This window comes from Rhinolophus hipposideros, assembly GCF_964194185.1.
Source record: "Rhinolophus hipposideros genome assembly, chromosome: 15".
Lineage (NCBI taxonomy): Eukaryota > Metazoa > Chordata > Mammalia > Chiroptera > Rhinolophidae > Rhinolophus > Rhinolophus hipposideros.
In genome coordinates, this window is record NC_138061.1 from 27268460 (window position 1) to 27290729 (window position 22270).

The following is a 22270-nucleotide window of genomic DNA, read 5'->3' on the forward strand; positions in this document are numbered from 1 at the left end:
CGTAACGCAAGCACGGGCTAAGAGGCGGAAGGTTAGCTCTAGCAGCGTGCAACAGCACGGAGTAAAAGAGCCGACTTTCCTAGAAAAAGTTTGCGGCAAGTTAGGCGAAAGCGCTCAATGGCCGGGACTATTTAACAGGCGGCTTCCTAGCTCAAGAGGCGGATCCCTGAACCGGCTGGGGGGACCCTGACGGCCCACAAGCTCGCCCTTTGCCCCCTGGCAAACCCTCTAGAAGTCCCTGCATCCTAACTGATCTGGGCGGTCCCGCTCACAGGGAATACCTGTCGTGGTCCCCATTGCCTGCGAGTCCCTGATGGCGGCCATTACATTTCCATCCGGGTATTGCCGGAAAGCCGATCGCCGCGCTACCGGGGGCTCTCGCTGGGGCGGATGGATCCGCACTGCACCTGGGCAAAGCGGAAGAGGACGGAGGCCGGCAGGGTCCTCGCCTCAGCCTGGCGAGAGTAGGCCATTGAACTGAGTTCGCCGCTGACCTCTCAAATTAACGCCCTTCCCCGGTGCCTCCCACGCCAGTGATTGATTCACTCTCCCCCTTTGCTCACCAATAGCTGGAAAGATTCTACTGCCAATGGAATGATCCATTCTATGCTCTTCAGAGTAGACACCATAAGCAGGAACTGTGGTCTGGGCAAGCCCTTGCTGACTGGGAATGGTCTTAATCCTGGGATTTCAGTCATTTCCGGCTTTGCAAATGGCGTCTCCCCACCCCTTGTTTTTGACACACAGGTTTTTGCAGCCTTTGCAGCCCATCTCAATGAAGGGAGCTGCCACAAGCGGCTCTGAAAGACATAGTGAACTCCAAACATATACATTAATAATTCATGTGAAAACTATCGTTACAAGGTGGGGTCCCATCCCTACCAAAGTATCCCTCCGCATCAAAGGAATCCATCACACGACAGGCCTGGACGGAGAGGTGAATTAATAGTATGAGTCGGTTTCCCCCAAAGGCCAGTATGGCTCCTTCTATCTTCTTCGGAGCATTTCTGAAATCCAACTCATTTAATTCACCTCGCTTTTTACACAAATTATTTTACTTATTATGTGGCGGAAAACAAAAGGGAAAAAGGACTGGGGCGGAGGGATACACCGAAATATTAAAAGTGAAACTAAATCAGAATTTTTTTTTATGCCCCCCCCCTTTTTTTTTAGTAAGTACACATGGGGTTTACAATCGAAGATAATTTTAAGTTTATCATAAGCATTTTTTCACTGTCTTAAAGCCTGCTTTTGAAAATGTTGAACTATAGCCATACACAAGATTTTCTCTCTGCTTTAATAAAAGTACACTGACGTATCCTCACTTTGTCCTTAGGAAGCGTTCTTAGATCACTGTTGGTCTATATGAGTCCTCCTGGAAAAGGCAATTGAGAGATAACCCACATTAGATGTGCTTCATGTATCTTGTACTCCTATGCCTCTATAAAACACACCAGGAGAAATCTTCCGTAAATACCAAAAGGGATGCCATTATGGAAAGAAAAACGTTTACAAAATGGATTTTATTTTTCATTAAATATCATTCCCCTCTCTCTGGTCTTCATTTCCACACAAGTCTGACATGCATACACACCACAGAGGATATGAATTCTTTCTAATAGCGAAAAAAAAAAAAAAAAAGTGATATTTGGAAACATGGACAGAGTTGTTTTGTGTTTCAATGTGATTGTTTTTCAGATTAAGACATTGTACCCCTCTCCTCTGTAGTATTCACGTACAATTTTATTCTTATTTATACATATGTATTCACCTACAAAACCTTGCAAACTGCTATGGAAGAATTGGAATGTGTGTTTTTTTTTTTTTTAAAGATTTTATTGGGGGAGAGGAACAGGACTTTATTGGGGATCAGTGTGTACTTCCAGGACTTTTTTTTTTTTCCCAAGTCAAGTTGTTGTCCTTTCAATCTTAGTTGTGGAGGGTGCCATTCAGCTTCAAGTTGTCCTTTCAGTCTTAGTTGTGGAAGGTACAGCTCAGCTCCAGGTCCAGTTGCCATTGCTAGTTGCAGGGGGCACAGCCCACCATCCTTTGAGGGAGTCAAACTGGCAACCTTGTGGTTGAAGAGGACGGCTCCTACCAACTGAGCCATCCAGGAGACAGCTCAGCTCAAGGTGCCGTTTTCAATCTTAGTTGCAGGGGGTGCTGCCCACCATCCCTTGTGGGAGTCTAGGAACTGAACTGGCAACCTTGTGGTTGAGAGCCCACTGGCCCATGTGGGAATCGAACCAGCAGCCTTCGGAGTTTGGAGCATGGAGCTCTAGCCACCTGAGTCATCAGGCCACCCCCAAATGTGTGTATTTTTTAAGTAAATAAAGTCATTGGGCGCGCGTCATGTTAAGAGACTCAATCATGAGTTTGAGTCATGTTTCTCCCCTCTCCTTCCTCCATCTGCCTCACACAACCTCCACCCACTCTTTCGCCCTCTTTTTAGATTTTGAACATTGACGTTAGCACAGATAAAGGGAGTAAAACAGAAAGAAAGGAAAGAAGATGATTAAGAGAGAGGAAGAATACAAAGGGGAGAAAGTTAAATTATAGCCTAAGAAAGGATTCTGGGATATTTTGTACATGAGAAAGACAGTTAACGGGGATAGGGCATCTAAATTGATACTTTAAATAGTTGATTCCAGCGAAGACCTGACTCTACTATTTACCAGCTGAGGGCATTTAAGCTTTGAGATTCACAGAGTTATGCAATACATAAATAACACAGTTGATAGATTGAAGAGAGTAATCAAGTCCATTGCACCCACAGAGCAAATGGTAGAAGTAATGATGATGGTGATAGTCACAAAGATTTCATCTTGATTACAAACCGTTTTCTGCTTTTCAACATATAATTCATGAACACTGTGTCCTAAAGCAGATCACTGCACGACAGTGAATTTTTTTCCTAAAATATAATACCATGTTTCCCCGAAAATGAGACCAGGTCTTACATTAATTTTTGCTCCAAAAGACGTATTAGGGCTTATGTTCAGGGGATGTCATGTCATCCTGAAAAATCGTGCTCACGCTTATTTTCCGGTTAGGTCTTATTTTGGGGGGAAACACGGTATATAAGTGGAAATTACATTTCACTCTAGGGATTCACACCTCTGAATCATAGATAACATCATACCATAATAAAGTTACAACAAGCTTATACATGCATTTACAAAAAAAAACAAATGTAAGCATGCTCTTAACTATAGCTTGGTATATTACAAGCATTATATAAATGATAACTGTTACACTCATAATTAAAAAAATAAATGATATTAATCTGAAGAGCAAAAGTCTTGTAAAAATTGTGCTCTCCTTTTTGCTGATCTCTCAACTCAAGTCCAGACTCCCTATTTCCAACATGTAATCAACTGCAACCAGAATTGGAAAAATAGAAATACCAAGAGTTTGGATGATCTAGCTTAAATTGGCACACTCCTTGGTCAAGAATATATTATAGGATTTATTACTCCCTACAGTCTATTAAACAAGTATTAGTTGAACATGAACTTCAAGTACTATCTTTACCAATGTCCTTTGCAATATTTTCATGTAATATTTATTCAGCACATTCTTTCTTGAATACCTATTATGTGTCAGAAACTGTGCTATAATAAATAAGGCATGATCTCTCAAGGAGTCACTAATTCAATGGGAGATTCTTAAATAGCTAAAAAGTTTAATGATTCAAGAGAGCAATACCAAAGGTGGGATTTCGGACACGACAACAGGTCATGAAAAATAATTTTTAAAGGTAGGCATCCCTGTCGGTTTCCCCTCAACTCACACTTTCTAGATGACCAAGACTTTGGATATGCTGCTATTTTTATTAAATATATAGTCCCTCTTAGCTCTTTTAATGGATATTATATCCAATTGTAAAGAACTTTAAAGTATATGAACAATATTGGCCTTACCTAAATATTTTAGGGTACCACTTCCTGTCCCCAATCACATCAAATTCTTCCAAAGATCTCTGTATCTTAAGGGCAAAAGAACAAATGGCACAGATAATTCAAGTCCTTAGAAAAATAAAAAGAGGAAATTGAATGCTTATATTAATTATATTTCTTTTAAGAACAAATCTGGTACACACATATATATACCCATTTGTATACTCTTTTATATGTATAGTACATTTCTTTATTTAAAATTTAAATAATTTTAAAATCAGCTTAAAGGAGCCAAAAACATACAATGGAGAAAAAAGGCTCTTCAATAAATGGTGTTAGGAAAATTGGAAAGCCACGTGAAAAGAATGAAATTAGACTTCTATCTGTCACCATATACCCAAATTAACTCAAAATGGACCAAAGACCTAAACATAAGACCTGAAACAATAAATTGCATAGAAAAAAGCATAGGTACTAAACTTATGGACCTTGGGTTCAGAGAGGGTTTAATGAATTAGACCTCAAAAGCAAGGGAAGTAAAAGCAAAAATAAATGAGTGGGACCATATCAAACTAAAAAGCTTCTGCACAGCAAAAAAAAATCATCAACAAAACAAAGAGGGAACCCATCAAATGGGAGAAGATATTTGCAAACAACACCTCTGATAAGGGGCTAATATCCAAATACATAAGGAACTCGTACAACTCAACAACAAAAAAACAAACAATCCAATTAAAAAATGTGTAGAGGACGCGAACAGACACTTCTCCCAAGAAGACATACAAACAGCCAAGAGGTATATGAAAAGATGCTCAACTTCACTAGCTATTAGGGAAATGCAAATCAAAACCACAATGAGATGCCATCTACCTCACACCTGTTATAATGGCTATCATCAACAAGACAAGTAAAAACAAGTATTTGAGAGGTTGTGGAGAAAAAGGAACCCTCATACACTGCTAGTGGGAATGTAAATTGGTGCAGCCACTATAGAAAACAGTATGAAGGTCCCTCAAAAAATTAAAAATAGGGCAGACGTGTGGCTCAGTTGGTTACAGTGCGAGCCCTGGACAACAGGGCTGCCGGTTCAATTCCCACATGCACTCTCCACAACTAGAATGAAGTCAATGAGCTGCCGCTCAGCTCCCAGATGGCTCAGTTGGTTGGAGGGCGTCCTCTCAACCACAAGGTTGCTGGTTCGACTCCCCACCAAAGAATGGTGGGCTGTGCCCTTTGCAACTAACAATGGCAACTGGACCTGCAGCTGAGCTGCGCCTTCCACAGCTAAGATTGAAAGGACAACAACTTGACTTGGAAAAAGTCCAGAAGTACACATTGTTCCCCAATAAAGTCCTGTTCCCCTTCCCCAATAAAATCTTTTTAAAAAATTAAGAATAGAATTACTATATGACCCAGCAATCCCTCTTCTGGATATCTACCCCAAAAATCTGAAAGCATTTATCTGTAAAGATATATGTACCCCTATGTTCATTGCAGTATTATTCATAGTGGCCAAGAATGGAAACAACCAAAGTGTCCTTCAATAGATGATTGAATAGAGAAGATATGTACATATGTACAATGGAATATTGCTCGGCCATAAAAAAAAAATGGAATCTTGCCATTTGTGGCAAGATGGATGGTTCTTGAGATTATCATCCTAAGCAAAATAAGTCAGAAAAAGGCAAGAATCACATGACTTCACTCATATGTGGCATATAAAATTGAAAGCAATAAACAAACAAAAAATCATAGACTCAGAAACAATTTAGAAATTAACAGAGAGTAAGGGGAGAAGGAGTGGTAGAAGAGGGTAAATGGGGTCAAATATGTGGTGATGGAAGGAGAACTGACTCTGGTTGGTGAACACACAATGCAATATATAGATGATGTATTATAGAATTGTACACTTGAAACCTATGTGATTTTACTAACCAACGTCACCCCAATAAATTTAGTAAAGGTAAAAAAACTAGGAAAAATATATACAGCAAACATTTGTAAACCTACAAAGGGAAATTAAAAAGCATACAATCATACAGTGAGATTTCAACTTGCTTAACAAAGTTAAAAATTTGAATGACACTGTCTTTAAAAACTACTAAATAAAGATGTACATACATCCTGAAAAAAATTTTTTTAAAAGTATAGGGCTTTTGCTTCTCTTTTGCCTTTTTTTTCCTTGTGTGTGTGTGTGTGTGTGTGTGTGTGTGTGTGTGTGTGTGTGTTGGTGGTGGTGGTGGTGGTGGTGGTGGTGGTGGTGGTGGTGGTGGTGGTAGTGGTGGTGGTGATGGAGATTAAATACTACCAAATACTAAATTAATTTGATTGTTTGTGGGAAATTTTTTTAAGAATAAGTTAATTTCTGTGAGACCAATGCCATTGGACCATGTTATATTAATAAATTACAGTTAAGAACTTGTAAGAGAAGACTATTATGGCTCATTACTCTAAAATTTCCAAGTTATATCCACCTGGAAATTTCTCTCTTTTCTTAAAAAAAAAAAATCCAAACCCAGATTATTTTCTTGTTTTGAATAAGCATATGCTTTAATACTGCTATATATGATGTATCAGAAATTGAAGTTGTGTTAATGTTAATGGTTTGCTTTGTTTTGTTGTTTGTTGGGGAAGTAGGAGGAATTGGGGGAGATAGATCCTTGTAGTATATCCTGCAGAATGCCTGACAGAATAAATGAAAAACAATTATGAAATGAAAAAGAACAAACAACTCGTTTCATTTAGTTTTATATGCCTTGGTCCTGTTAACATTAGGAAACTTCAAGGCAGTGAGACAACCCTGAAGAGCTAGGACAGAACAGGATTTAAGAGTATAATACTTGTACATCAATGGGAATACCATAACTTGTTCAAGAGGAAAGGATGCAAAAAAAGATGGAAAAGCTCTATTCTAAAACTTTATTAATATACTATATGTGGAGAGGTATCCAATTGGAGGCTGAAAACAGAGGAGAGCATATGGATGAATATAAAGGTACACAAAACACATCTAGGATTGATATGAGAATAGATGTAGAATAGATTCAGACAGATGGAGGAGATAGATGATGATACTAGCACAACATAAATTACGAGAGTGGCCCAGAATTCAATAAACATTTCTGAATGACTAGAAAGTGCTAGATGATACAAATACATGCCCTTACTTTCAGACACAAAGTTTATCAATGTTGAGTAGAAGGACCATACAATTCAGTTTGCCCAGGAAAGCCTGATTTATACCTGTTTTCCCTAGCTCTCACTCTATCAGAGTCAAAAGTATCCCGGTTCGTACAATAATTGTTTGGTCACTGTAATGATAAAGGAAAACTGGAAATCTTATCTGTTAAGAGCAAATAATCTCAGAAATGTTTGACCTGTCTTGCTCTTGCTCAGAGAAACTAAACAATTCTTTAATAGAAAGAAAGTCCGGAGCAATAATTATTATGGTGAACATGAAGCTAATCAGCTAAAAGGAAATAATTGCTCTTGATGTGATGGGCTGAGCACACTGGCAACAGTAATCAGCAATCGCTTTGGGACACCTAGTCTCTTAGCTCTGGGGTTGGCTCATTCCTCTCTCCTTAAACTCACACACCAAGAAACATATACTAATGGACACACATTAACTAGGGCCTGGTTTTCAATCTGATCAAAAAACATAAAAAACATAGTCATGGGGATGTAAAGTACAGCATAGGGAATATAGTCAATAATACTGTAATATCTATATATGGTGTCAGATGGGAACTAGACTTATCAGGGTGATCACTTCATAAGTTAAATAAATATCTAACCACTATGTCATACACCTGAAACTAACATAATACTGTATGCCTAATGTAATCGAAAAATTAAAAAAATTTATTAAAAAATAAATACCAGTACTGCTAATTAAAACAAAACAACGAAAAAAATAACACATTACCTGAAAGAAGAGCATAAGCTCCCAGGACACACAAAGAAAAATCAACAGAAAGATATCAAACCAAAGCACATATACAACCTGAAGAAGAATTATTACATCAAAGAATAAAATAAACATACAAAATACACTTAAAGAGATGAGGGAAGATATTATAGCATATAAAACAAGAAATCATTGAAATGATGTAGAAATTTTATCAGTTCCAAAATCTTCTCCTTACATTTTGTTGGCCAGAACTGAGTAATGTACTTTCTTCCAGACCAAAGGAGATGGCAATGGAACACTGGATAGTTGTGATTGACTTAAACCAATCATGATTTATACCCTGGAACTGAGCAAACTGCCACCTGAGAAAAAAAATAGTAGATAACTAGCAAGGAGGAAGGATAGATAACTTTTAGTTGGCAATTAAAGATGTTTGGCATCTGTAAATATCACAAAAAGAGAGAGAGAACCAGGCATCATGGAAGAAGAAAAGGTGCCTATAAAGTAGTCTTAGCATCTCACAGGAAATACAGAGAAACATATTAAACTACACCATGGGTATAAAATCAGCATGAGCTTTAGGGAACTGCACAAAACAAATGACTTGTTTTCTCAACCAAACTGAAAAGAGATAGAAGGGAAACCAATGTATTAAAAAAGACCTAACATATTCGTACATATCATTCAGTCACTTTATGTGGTAGTCACTTGGATCCTGATTCAAGCAAACAGGCAAAAACACATTTATGACATACACATATATGAGACAGTTGGAAATCAGAAGGCTGATGCTATTTGATAATATTAAGAATTACCTTTTTAATTTTTAGGTGAAATAAATATATCGTTTTAAAATTTATCATTTAGAGATATATGCTGAAAGATTTATAGATGAGATTGATAGTGAGTCCCAGATTTACTTCAAAGAAAAGAGGTAGAGGTGTAGATGAAGATAGAGATGAGGTAAGATTGGCCTGAGTTGATAACTGTTGACCCGGGAAGATGGGTACAGAGGAACCATTATAAAATTCTGTCTACTTTTTATGTATGCATTACATTTTTACATTTTCCATAGTAAAATACTTTTAAAGTTTGCATAAAGTCATTTTTTATTTCATTGATTTCCTAACAGGAGAGGAAACCTAGAAGAACAGCCAGACTACAGAAGAAAAGGGAGGCATTATCCTGAGAATCAGTTTTGCATTTGCTGAATAAATCAACCGAGAATGAGACATACTCATGTATCTATAGACCACAAGTCTTCACTTTAATTTTTGCCAACTTTGTCAATGTTTCTCAAAACCAAGGAACCAGGGATATGCAAAAGGAACTGGTCCTCAGGACAAATGGTAGGGATTCAACAGATGTAAATGAAAAAATGCCCACATGTAGACTGAAATTACACCACTGCTTTTCCCCCACCTCGAGTGAAATGGAAGAACTTAATAAAAATACTCATAGAAATTAACATTTAGGGGTCTTTCAATAAAACTCTAAGAGTCCACAATAAAGCCCACCAGTCAATAACCAATCCAAAAAATGTTTAATGAATTGCCTTACTTAAATATAAACTTTAGGGAGCCAAGGATAACCAGACATTTTTTTAAAAGGCTGTAAAAATACAGTTTTTTGTGTGAGAAAAAACAAAGGGGCAGCCCATTGGCTCAGTTGGTTAGAGTGCAGTGCTCATAACACTCAGGTCACTGGTACGATTCCCACATGGGCCAGTGAGCTGCGCCCTCCACAACTAGACTGAAAACAACGACTTCACTTGGAGCTAATGGGTCCTGGAAAAATACACTCTTCCCCAACATTCCCCAATAAAAATTAAAAAAAAACAAACAGGAAAAGTAACTCTGAAGAAAGAGTTTATGAAGCAAGCTATAATAAACAACTATAATACCCCCAGATAGATAAGATATTGCATCTATGAAAGAAGTGCAGAAGTACTATGAAAAGGGGATATCCTGAGGCCAAGAAAAGCTCTTGAAAATTAAAACTATGCTCTAAATTATTCAATAAACAGTTTTGAAAATAAAATTGTAAAAAAAAGTCTCCCCAAAATAGAAAAATATCAGAATTAAAAAATATGAAAAATTAAAATCTAACATCCAAGTAATGAGTTCCAAAAAATAAGAAAATATAAATTAAATTATTAAATAAATAATACAACAAAACATATAGAGAAGTGAACAAATCACAAATGTATCGTGCAATGAATTTTCTCAGTGAATTCACCCATATAATCACCACAGAGGTGAAAAAATCGCCAACATCTCAGAAACCACCCTCAGGCCTTCTCCCAATCATTACACACTCTCTCCTCCCCAGAGGTAATCACTTTCCTGACATCTATTCACCATAAATTAGTTCAGCCTTTCTTCTTTTTACATTATATAAGCAAAACCATACAGCATGATTGTGTTCTTTTGTGTATTTATTCATTCAATATCATATCATCATTTTCTTGTGTAGCAATAGATTAATTACGTTTAAATTGCTGTGAACTGTTACCTTGTATGACTATATTATGATGTATTTATCCTTTCTATTGTTGATAGACAGTTGGACAGTTTCCAATCTGGGGTAATAACAAATAATGCTGCTATGAGTGTTCTTATTATGTGTCTTTTGTTATACATGTACACCCACCAAAGTTGGCTATATACCTAGGAGTGAACCTGCTCGTTCCTCTTCTTTAAGTGCTCTACCTATAGTTTTCCTTATCCACCTTTGATTTCTTAATGCCTACTATACATTAGTATTTTATCCTCCTCCTGGACAATAAAAACACTTTAAGTTCAATCCCATCTCTCCTGATTTATGTGTTATTATTGTTTATGAATTTTAATTCTTTTTACATTTTAAACCCCAAAAGACATTGTAATTACTGTTTTATACAGACATAATTGATTTAGATTTGCTTGCTTTCTTAATGTCCTGCAACTACAAGCTTCCATGTGGGATCCTTTTTCTTCTACCTAAAAGAAATACCCTTTATGTCCTTTAGTGTGGATTTGCTGTTGATACAATTTTTTTCAGTTTTTGTTTGACTGTAGATATGTTTGTTTTACCTTCATTACTGAATATTTTTGTTTAATATGGGATTCTAGGTTGGCAGTTATTTTCTTGAACCACATTGAAGATATCTCTATGTCATCTCTGGGTTCCACTATTTCTATTGTGAAGTCACAGCCATCTACCAATTTACTGTTCCATTGAAGGTATTAAGTCTTTTTAAATTCTTTGTAAGAAGATAATTTTGCTTTAAATTTTTTTCCTTTGTCTTTGACTTTAGTAGTTTGGTTCTTAGGTGTTTAGTACAATTTTCTTGTATTTATCCTGCTTGTGGGTTTTCTTTTTTAATAAAAAAACTTCAGTGTTGGAAAATTTTCATGCATTAGCCATTTATAGATGTATAAAAAATTACCCCAAAGCGTACCAGATGAAATTAATAAACATTTATTATCTCACACAGTTTTTGTGGTAAGGACCTAGGAGTAGCTTACCTATGTTTCTGTCATAAGGTTTCGCATAAGATAGCAGTCAACTTGGTTGCTAATACTGCAGTCGTTTGAAGGCTTGACAAGAGTTAGATACCAGGGTATCTTCCTCACAAGCCTGATGAGCAAATAGTGCTGATTATTAGCAGGTGAACTCAATGTAGTGTCACATGGACCTATCCGTAGGATTGGTTGCATGCCCTTCTGGTAGGGCAGCTGGCTTCTACAAAAGCAAGTAATCCAACAGAACACAAGATGTAAGCCACATTGTCTTTTATAACATAGTTTCAGAAGTCACACTCCCTCATTTCCACAATATCCTCTTGGTTACAGAGGCCGACTATATTCAGTGTGGGAAGGACCTACAAAAGTATTTATTCCTTGCTGCATTTTCACATTTCCATCTGGAAGTACATCTACTCTCTGAACAACTTCCTTTATTATTTGTTTTAGTGAAAGTCTGGTGGAAATACATTCTCTCAGCTTTTTTGTCTGAAAATGTCCTTATTTGCTTTAATTTTTAAATTTTCTTTACTCTTGAAGGACAGTTGCTTTGCAACTGGCAAATGTCTTGAGAGAAGCGTGCAGGTTTTTGGAATCACTTTCCTTTGATTCTCTCTGCTGTGGAATTTTGTCCCTCAAGTTCCAGTTGTTTGTCTCCTAAGCCCAATGGGACTGATTCTTTCTGTTGTGAATATGTTTGTATCTACTAAAAATGAACAGATTCACTCAGGGAAGAAAACCAAGAGTTTATTAAAACTGACCAGAGAAATTTACAAAGTACCAGGAAGAATTTCTAGAAAATAAAAATATAGTAATTTAACATTAAAACTCAAGGATTGTATTAAACTACATATTGGAAACTCATGAAGAAGTAAGTGGTAAAAATGGAAAACAGATCTGAAGATATTTCCTGAATGCAGCATTAGGAGTCAAAAATATAAAAACAGGGCAGGCCCGGTGGCTCAGGCGGTTAGAGCTCCATGCTCCTAACTCCGAAGGCTGCTGGTTCGATTCCCACATGGGCCAGTGGGCTCCCAACCAGAAGGTTGCCAGTTCAATTCCTCGACTCCCACAAGGGATGGTGGGCAGCGCCCCCTGCAACTAAGATTGAACACAGCACCTTGAGCTGAGCTGCCGCTGAGCTCCCGGATGGCTCAGTTGGTTGGAACGCATCCTCTCGACCACAAAAGTTGCCAGTTCGACTCCCGCAAGGGATGGTGGGCTGTGCCCCCTGCAACTAGCAATGGCAACTGGACCTGGAGCTGAGCTGAACCCTCCACAACTAAGACTGAAAAGACAACAACTTGACTTGGAAAAAAGTCCTGGAAGTACACACTGTTCCCCAATAAAGTCCTGTTCCCTTCCCCCCCCCAAAAAAAAAGTTATTAAAAAAGGAAGCATGAAAAATATATAAAAACAATGAAAAGAACTAAAATACAAGGAAGAGTGGGAATTCAAGCACGTGTCCAACTAGAGTTCCAGAAAAAAAGAATGGAGAAAATACTGGAGAGGCAATAAAAGAAACAATCTCCAAAAATGGCTGTAATTCATGAAAAGATATCAATCTTCAGATTCAGGAAGCCCAGCAAATCCAAAATAAGATATATGGAAAGATATCTACACCTAGGGACAGTATGACAAAACTGAACAATACACAGACAAACACACACACACACACACCATGCTAACACAAATCAAAAAGAAAGCTGAAGTAGTTATAGTATTATCAGCCAAATCAGACTTCAAAGCAAGGAAAATTATCAGTGATAAGGTGGTACATAAATAAAGATAAAGGGATCAATTCTCCAAGAAGACGGAACATTTAGTATACACTAATAACAGAGTGTAACAACACAGTGTCACAGACATGAGGGAGAAACAGATGATCTACTATTACACTTGAAGACTTTAACATACCTTTATAAATAACTGACAGATCCAGCAAGCAAAGAATGAGTAAAGATAGAATTGAATTGAACAACACCATTCATCAACTGGATTTAATTGACAGTTATAGAAAACATAATCCAACAGCAGCAGAACTTCTTTTCTGCTCACAGGAAACATTCACCAAGATAGACCACATTCTGGATCATTAAAACACACCTGAATAAGCTTAAAAGAATAAAAATCATACAAAATATGCTCTCAAATCACAACAGAATTGAACTAGAAATCAATAACAGAAAGACAGCTGGAAAACCCCAATATATTTGGAGATTAAACAATACACTTCTAAATAACACATGGGTCAAAAAAAAAGTCTGAAGAGAAATTTTAAAATATTTTTAATTACATGAAAGTTAAAATATAACATTAAAATTTGTGGGATTCAGCAAAAATAAAGGAATATTATGAATAACTCTATACTTACAAATTTGATAACTTAAATGAATGGCCTATCCTTGAAAGGTACAATCTACCAAACTCACACAAGTAGAAATAGATCATCTGAATAGGACCATATATATTAAAGAAATTGAATCAATAATGAATAAACAGAAAGTCAGTCAAGATGGTTTCACTGGTGAATTCTACAAAACATTAAGAGAGAAATGATACCAATGATATCAATTCCCTACAATCTCTTTCAGAAAATAGGAGCAGAAGGAACATTTCCCAACTCACCCTATAAGGCCAGAAGTACCTTAATACCAAAACTAGATAAAGACATTACAAGACTAGAACACTACATGTATGCAAAAATCCTCAAGAAAATATTAGCAAATCAAATTCAACTACATATAACATACAATGTGATATATAGATGATGTAATACAGAACTGTACAGAAACCTATGTAACTTTACTAACCATTGTCACCCCAATAAACTTTAATAAATAAACAAGTTTCCACTTGAATTAAGAAGAAAAAAAGAATTATACACCATTATCAAGTGGAATTTATGCCAAGTATGCAACGCTAGTTCAATATTCTAAAATTATGTTACCCATCACATCAACAAGGTGAAAAAATCATATGATCATATCAATGAATGTAGAAAAAGTATTTGACAAAATACAACATCCATTCATAATTTTAAAAAACTCTCAGCAAACTAGGAATAGAGGGAAACTTCCTAAACCTGATAAAGAACATCTACAAAATACCTGTAACTAACATTATATCTACTGCTGAGAAACTAGATGCTTTCTGCTAACATCAGGATTGAGGCAGGTATCACCCCTCTCACCACTCCTATTCACCATCCTACAGGAAGTTCTAGCTAATGCAATAAGACAAAAATACAAATAAATAAAAGTATACAGATTGGGAGGGAAGTAACAAAACTTTCTTTGTTTGCAGATGATTGTCTATGTAGCAAATCCCAAAGAATTGACAAAAAAAAACCCTCCTTTATCTAATAAGTGGTTATAGCAAAGTTTCTGGATACACGTTAATATACAAAATTAAATTGCCCTACATTCTAGCAATGAACAATTGAAATGTGAAATTAAAGACATAATATTATTTACATTAGCACCCAAAAATGAAGTACTGTTGATGCTTGGTTTTAGGTTTTAAGTACTCAAAAACAATAACAACAACAATGAAAACAATCCAATTAAAAAATGAGCAGAGGACCTGAACAGACACTGCTCCCAAGAAGACATACAAACAGCCAACAGATATATGAAAAGATGCTCAACTTCACCATTAGGGAAATGCAAATCAAACCACAATGAGATACCACCCACCTCACACCTGTTAAAATGGCTATGATCAATAAGACAAGTAATAACAAGTATTGAGAGGTTGTGGAGAAAAAGGAACCCACAAACACTGTTGGTGGGAACGTAAATTGGTACGGCCACTGTGGAAAACAGTACAAAAGTTCCTCAAAAAATTAAGAATTACCACATGACCCAGCAATCCCTCTCCTGGGTATCTACCCAAAAAATCTAAAAACATTTATCCGTAAAGATATATGTACCCTGATGCTCACTGCAGCACTATTTATGGTGACCAAGACATGGAAACAACAAAAGTATCCTTTGATAGATGACTGGATAAAGAAGATGTATATATACACAATGGAATACTACTTGGCTGTAAGAAAAGATAAAATACTGCCATTTGTCATAACATGGGTGAATCTTGACATTATTATGCTAAGCAAAATAAGTCAGACAGAAAAAGTCAAGAACCATATGACTTCACTCATACATGAGATATAACTGAAAGCAGCAAATGAACAAGACAAACAAACAAAAACTCATAGACACAGACAACAGTTTAGTGGTTACCAGAGGGTAAGAGGGGTGGGGGGTGAGAGATGAGGGTAAGGGGGATCAAATATATGGTGATGGAAGGAGAACTGACTCTGAGTGGTGAACACACAATGCAATACATAGATGATGTTTTATAGAAATGTACACTTGAAAAACCTATGTAATTTTACTAACTAATGTCACCCCCAATAAATTTAATAAAAAGAAAAAAAAGGTGATTTAACTAACAATGGAATTCTGGGTTCACAGTTCTTTTTTTAACATTTTGAAGACATTGCTGCATTTTTTTCCTTGCATACAATATTGCTGATGACAATCTGACTTCAATGATTCTCATTTCTTTTGTAGGTTATCTCTTTTTGTAGGTTAACTTGGGATTGCCTCTTTTTTTCCAAGCTTCATCGAGGTGTAATTGAGAAATAAAAATTGTATCTATTTAAGGTGTACAACATGATGTTTTGATATATGTATGCATTGTGAAATGTTTACCACGATGAAGCTAATTAACATATCCATTGCCTCACATAGTAGTTACTTTTTTATCGGTGGGCACAATTATGATATACTCTTTTAGGATTGATTTTCTAAAATTTCACTAGATTTTATCCAAACTTCACTAAAATATTTAATATGTCAGAGTTCTCCTACTAGAAAGGATACTTTCAATTTAAGAATTCATGTCTTTCATTTGTTATTTATTCCCCTCCATCTCTATATTCTTTCCTCCTGGAATCCTTCATGGATGCTAATGCTTTTGGATTGATTCTTTCTCTCTCTCAATATTTCATTTAAACATTCTATTATTCCAGTATAGCCTAGTGTTTAAAAGATGGACTGTGGAATCAGATGCTGGGTTCAAATCCTGACTCTCCTATTTACTAGATATGTGATCTTGGGTGAATTATTAATCCTTTCTGTGCCTTATATTTCTCATCAGTACAATAGGAATAATAATAGCACATTCCTAACAGGCTTGTTATGAGAATGATATGAGTTTTAGATCTGTAAAGAGCTTAGAACAATGCCTTGAACATAGTAAGCACTCTATAAGAGTACCTATTCTTCTTATCTTTCTTCCTATTATTCCCTTTCTGCTGCTGAACATACCAATTTTCGATGCCCATCCTTCAGCTGTGTCTTCTCTTCGGTCCATGTTCTGAGGTTTTATTTTCAATAATTATATTTTTCATTTCTAAAATCTTTGATTTTTTGAAAAATTATTTGTTCTTGCTTTCTGTATCAAATACTCTTATCTGAGAATGTTAATTTTACTTATTAGTTGTTAGTTATTTCATTGAATGTGAGTTTTCCTATTTTTTTTCTTTCAGAGTTTACAATCCTTAAATGGCTAGTGATAACTGAATGTGAACTCATTTTTGTGGTTGTGATTTCCTGCTAGTCCTCACTGCAGCCTTCTTCTTGGTAGACAAGATGAAAACAAGTTGCTCAGGGTATGGTCTGTGTTACCCAGAGGGCAGTGGGCCAAAGGTAGGCTACCAATCTGGGTACCTGAATTGCTTATCTTCTGGCTGCTCCTCACTGCTACTCAGTAACATCAGACATATTTCTCCATCTCCAGACCTGCTCTTGGAGAGTAAACACCTGTACTGCAGCACCCGGCTTTCCACTGTGACTATTTTATGACTATATATTTTTGCATTCGGTTGGTATAAAAGTAATTTCTGTTTAAAAGGTTAAGAATGGAAAAAACCACAATGTCTTTTGCACAAACCTAATATCTGTTCCCTATTCTGTACCTAGGGTCCAGCACCGTAGTTTGCACATAGTAGATGCTCAATAAGTGTTTATTGAATGCATAAAGGAGAAAAATTGAATTAAATTTCAAAATCTGCCATGGCTTGTTTTGAGACTTTCGGGTAAGTCACGTCACCACACATTTATTACACACCTCTACTGGGTACTTTACATACATTATCTCATTTCATATCTCAATTCAATGAACTGGGTTGTATTCATTAGGATATAAGCTCAGCTACTGTTATACAGACCCAAAAATACAGCGGTCTATAGCTGATAGGTATTTACTTCTTTCTCATATAATAAACTGGGTTTAAGCAATGCAGGGTTGGTATGGAGACTTAGTGTCAGGGAACAAAATTATTCCCATTCATTGATCAGTCATTTCTAGTTTGCTACTCTTAGTTTATGGCCAAAGGTGATATACCACTCTATCTTGATTCCAGTCAGTAAGGAAGGGAGAAGGAAAAGGAAAAGGCACAACTTTTCCTTTTAAGGGCATGACGACATAGGATTTGCACACATCTCTTTTGCTGATGTCTCATTGGCCAGAACTAAGTAGCATGACCTAACTGCAAGGGAGATTGAATCTTTATTTTTGGAAGTCCTGTGTCCCATTAAATGTGAGAGTTCTATTACTATAGAAGGCAAGAATGGGTATTTGAGACTAATACTGTTTATTTTTCAATTGAATCTAAGAATATAAAAAAAACCTTCCCATTAAATTGTGACAATGCTTTCTTATCACTTAGGATTTTTATAGTGTACTTATTGAAATAGAATCTTTTATTTAGACATAAACTCAATTATATATCTCTTCTGTGCATATATAAAGGAATATGAAAGCAAAATAAATCATTTAAGGTATTTATGTTTTTTCTTCAGAGTCCTATTCTCAGTCACTTTAACTCAGAAGCATAAATATATGATTTTTTCTAATGTCATCCTCTGTAGCATAAACAATGTGATGCAGCATTTCTGTAAAAAGTGCTTCACTATTATCTCCAGGCTTTTCTTACAAAAGCTGACACCCAGGCTGCACATTTTAATACTAGCTATGACTAAGAGAAACTGGTAACTTAGTGATGATTCTGGACAGCTATGGATCTAACTAAAACATTGGGATTTTATAAATATAGAAGAAGGGGGAAATGGATATTAAGGGACAACCATCAGTGTCAGCAACATGGTTACCATTTCCATATCATATATACAAGGTAAATGAGACCCAGAGAATGGACTAACTTACTCAGTAACACACAATTACTAAGTCATGGAACCAGAATCAAGTTCATGTGTTTCCAGCTTTACAAAAGTACTCTAAAACACAAATCTAAAATTGACAAGGCTTTGAGGAGATTGGCATACTGATATACTGTTTGTGGGAGTATAAATCACATTTTAGAGAGGATGATTTAGCAATACCTGTCAAAAATATAAATGTGCTTCTCTTTAAACCAAATAGTTCTTCTAGGAATTTAGTCAATAGAAATATCAGTACAGATGTGCAAAGATAGGTAAAGAGGATCTGCACGATGCATTTCTGCAGGCTTTAAATAGAAACTGGTGTTGCAAAAGAATAGGAGGGATGGTGGTATATTAGACTTTTAGAGCCAGTGTGCCAATGTTGTTATTGGTGCAAGTGACAATGTTTATAACCAGCAGTCACAGCAGTGATGTTCCTGCCAGACCAGTTCTGTGGTGGGATTTTGAGAGCTTCTGGGCAGACCAGTCTCCACAAGGAGATACTCTGAGTTGCCAAGTATTTTTCAGTCATTCCTTTTCTCCTTAAACTGTTACGTTGTTTTCTACTGATTTTAACTGAGGACTAAAATTGATACACTGGTCTCCTTTCTGTTCCTCTAAACTGCCAAGTTGTTATTACCTTAGAAGCTTTGTTCTTGGTGGTCCTCCTGCCATGGTCTCACGGGGCTTGTTCCTTTGTATCACTCAGGATTTAGGTCAAATGTCACCTGTGGAAACGACCCAGGATCCACCTATCTAAAGAAGTTCTTCTACACCCACATTTTTCACTCTTGATCAAATTACCACGGTTTATTGTCTTCACAGAACTTATCACTAAGTGAAATTATTTAGTTCATATTTATGTGTTTTCTTGTTTTCTTCCCTTCCTCACAAATAGAAACTGCAGGAATCAGTTTGCCCATTAAAGTGCTCCACACGTAGTATGGGCACAAGTTTTGCTGAATTAATACATGAATGAAAGAATTTTGTATCTGTGTTTTGTAATACCATGCAATTGGGAACATCTTTCAAATATCCACTAATAGGAAATTAGTTAAATAAATTGGGCACAACTATGTAAAAGAATATTGTGCATCTATTAAAAAGATTAAGTACATTTTATATGTCTTAATATAGAAAGAATTCCACAAAATATTGCTGAGTAAAACAGTAAATTGTAAATAAAAGTAAGTTATAGAGTGATATGATTTAATATAAGTAATATGCCTAGAAAAAATATGGGAAGATATTAAGTAAATTGTTAAGAGTAGTTAATATAAAGGGAATTACTAAGGTGGACAAATAAACTCCTTACTTTTTGCTTAATAATTTTTTTTTTTTGCAACAATCATGTATGCTTGAGTCTTTCTTTTGATTTTAAACAAACTAGTCTGAAAAACATTGGTAAACTACTAAGGTATGGTATCCTTTGTAATGAAAGGAATGGAATGACTACTGAAAGGGCAGGAATGATACTGAGTCTCAGAAACTCCCAGAAAGAGAGATACCAAAATTTTCAGATCTCTTTCCATGAATCTCTTATCTTGGCCTCTCTTTGAATGTCAGCTTCACTGTATCTTACTGCTGTGCTTCTGCTACCCAAATCTAGAGCTGGATATGGTGACCAAACACTAGAGAAAGTTGTCCCCTTCAGCTTTATTGATGGTTCTTAGAATCATCCAAAGAGTCTGTGCATTTACCTGTAGATTGTCCTAAGTGAGGGAGGAAGTACTAAGGGAAATGATTTGTAAAGAACCGCATATGTGGCATTCAAACTGGTATACTCTTGAGTTTTCTTGCGTCAACAAAATACATTTAGAATAATGTAAATAATGAGAGATTCCAGTAGCAAACATACACAGTGAAAACTTTCACGTTGTCATCAGGGTAATCGACTGTCTTTTAGATCATCCATATCTTTATGTTCACACAATCTTCAGGTAACAGTTCATCTTTTAGCATTGTTGAGAAGCTTTCCACAAACTTCATTTGGAACTGACATGTAACTAAACAGAGACTGTCAATAACTGAAGTACTATGTCTTTTCTCAATAAATCTTGGTTAAATCCTAATCACATTTCTTTAGATGGTTGATATTTTTGCCCAGATCTGTCAGTCTCATCGAAATCCGTAAGGGAGTGTTTTAATGCTGTTGATGTATTAGTCAGAGTAGACTACTTGCTAGTTTGTTTTATTTCTTTCTTGTTTTAACAGAATAAAGGATTATTGCTTTCTCATGTCCCAGTCCAACGTGGATTAACAAAAAGGGTGAAGGGGTTCTTCTGCTCTTCGCAGTCTGTTAAGGATCTAGGTTTCTTAAACCCAGTGGTTCTATTTCCCTTGAGGGGCTCAGAGTACTCTGAATTCTCCACATCTGGCCTTCATAAAAAGAAAAGTAGAAAGAATAAAGAATCCAACACCTACTTTTTATCTCAACCTGAAAATGACACATATAATTTCTTACATTGGTGACATCTAGTCATGTGACTCCACCTAGAAACAAGGGGAGCTGAAAAATATAGTCTAGCTATGTGCCCAATTAGAATAGGAGAAAATGGACCTAAGTAGCTCCTATTCATTTCTGTAACAGTTGATAATGAACGGCTTATTGTACTTTTCAGATGCTTATTTCTAATAGTTACCTCCTTTTAGCATGAATAATACAATGGCTGCACAACTGTTTTAGCAGGCTCACATTCTGTATTAGTTGATGCTCCTTTGATTGCAAATATCAGAAATCCAGGGAAAACTAGGTTAAATAAAAAGGATTTATTTAATCACATAAGCAAACCTTAGGTACTGGAAGGATAGAGCCAATCTTGGAGATAACTGGAGTAACAGTAGGGTTCTCTCTCTTTGATGCTGATCTCCATTGTTTGCTGTGTGTAATTGCTTCCATCTTTAAAAGTATGTCCATGTGTTGGGAGACATATGCTCAGATTCAAACATCTCTCTAATCAGCTCTAGTTCCAGAGGATAGGAACGGACTATAATAAATCCAGGTGCCATTCCCAATATTTAGTGTGATCCTCTTAACCTTGAGCTTGGTCTTGTGCCCATGTGAATTGAGATGAGAAGAAGTGATAATGTGCTACCCTGGTAGTAATTTTTCAGTTCATCACCATAAAGAGGGTCCCAGTTCTCTCTCTGCTGTTACCATGGTAAAGTAAATGATTCTATCAATATTAAAGAAGATTAAAAGTTCTGGAAGATTAATGAAGCTATAGAAGATCTAGAATCTCTGAGGTGGTTGGCACCCTTTCAACAGCTATGAGGCAAAAATAGGACTTTTTATTAGAAAGTGAAAAGACATACTGGAAATATTTAGCACATTACTGTTTAAGATGCTTTAGAAAAGTTTTTCACACAAACATGTTCCTCACAACACGGACTGCTAGCAGTTCTCCAATATATTCATTCTCTTCTACCTCTGGAGCAGGGATAGCAACTTCTTTCCTTAAAGGACCAGATAATAAATATTTTAGGCTTGCCATGTGGTTATATGACTCTGTGGGTCTCTGTCACAACTACTCAACCCTGCTACTGTAACACAAAAGCAGCCATACACAAAACCAAAAGCACAAACAACAAAAGAAAAAATAGTCATCATCAAAATTGCAAACTTTTGTGATTCAAGGGGTACCAAAAAGAAAGAGGGGAAAAACCCCCTACAGAATAGAAAAAAAAATTGCAAATTATATTTCTGATTAGGTACTT

General features: G+C 36.2%; 1 protein-coding gene across 2 annotated transcripts in view; it reads right to left on the minus strand.

Annotated features, from left to right (window-relative positions):
* The window catches only part of ZNF518A (zinc finger protein 518A), a 34783-nt gene extending 34413 nt beyond the window's left edge, over positions 1–370 (minus strand). The window contains exon 1 of one of the 2 annotated variants that reach the window (XR_013995031.1): positions 282–341. The gene's annotated coding sequence lies outside the window, so the exon portion shown is untranslated. Of the gene's footprint in view, positions 1–281 lie in introns of both variants that reach the window. The other variant, XR_013995032.1, reaches the window with a different exon arrangement.
* Between the last annotated feature and the right edge of the window lie 21900 nt (positions 371–22270).